At 30.1% G+C, this 1,091-nt stretch overlaps 1 protein-coding gene across 1 annotated transcript in view; it reads right to left on the reverse strand.

The window, feature by feature from the left end:
* Window positions 1–1,091, reverse strand: part of Tbx18 (T-box transcription factor 18) — a 25,383-nt gene that overhangs the window by 20,158 nt on the left and 4,134 nt on the right. The window lies entirely within an intron of this gene.

Below are 1,091 nucleotides of genomic sequence, written 5' to 3' on the forward strand. Positions count from 1 at the left end.
AGAAAGTGGGATATTGAAATGGTGACATGAGATTATACATTTGGATATGTTGCCTCCTGTTCATATGTTAAGATATTGCACAAAAATTATGGTGATGGCATTCAGGTAAGTCAAAAATCCCTGTGTGACAAACACACAGCTTTTTAAAACAGCACGAAACATTTTCTTACATCCATATTTGGTGAGGCTCTTTGTCTCAGTCATGGTTACACATTTCAGTGAGCTCAATTTTAAGCTCAATATCCCTTGTAGATTTTNATTCCTTTCCTTAAAGCAAAATATATAAGCAGAGCATTTAAATTAATTTTAAACTCTTTAATTGGCATGGTATGGTTTTAATAAATAAATTCCTATGAGCTTTTGTGACTATTAATTTTTCACAATGTTTTAACTTGGACCAAATACCATTCTTTGACAGAGAATAAGTCAAAAAATAATTTCTGATACTGATGAAAAAGTTGGAAAAATAAATNGAGANCTTAGAGATGCCTGGGGAAAAAACCTGCACTTCAGATAAGGCTTGAGTTACTACCAAAATAAATAAAAATGTTCTATCAAAACCTTGCAAAATTATGTATATTAAATAGTTCAAAATCCAGTGCGCTCTAAGAAAATAAATTGCACATATAAATATTCCTTGTAAAGCATTCTCAATACCAAAACTAATGTTTCCTAGAAAGGAATGGTAGGAAAGCAATTTTGTGTTTTATAGTTTGATCTGTTAAGATGTAAATTTTGCTGCTTTCTGCAACAGTATACATAAACCGTGCAAAAGAAAAAAAAATCTAAAAATCTAAAGTATATGGGGAAAACTGGAGGAAGAAACAGAATAGAAACTTGAAAAAGAAAAGAGTAATTTAGGAACTCATTAAGAATTATGTTATCTTCCTCAACACAAAACTCAAACTAGAATATGGACTTTAAACCATGTGTGTTTAGTGAATAAGCTTGATGCCTTCTGCTTTCTGCCAGTTAGTAGATAATGATAGCAAAACTCCTAAAGACTGTTGTAATCGGAATAAATAATATAACTTAAATAGAAAACACAAATAAAGCTATTATATTTAATACTTTCTTGTTTTCATATGCTC

This window comes from Mus caroli, chromosome 9 (assembly GCF_900094665.2).
Source record: "Mus caroli chromosome 9, CAROLI_EIJ_v1.1, whole genome shotgun sequence".
In the NCBI taxonomy this organism is placed as follows: Eukaryota; Metazoa; Chordata; class Mammalia; order Rodentia; family Muridae; genus Mus; species Mus caroli.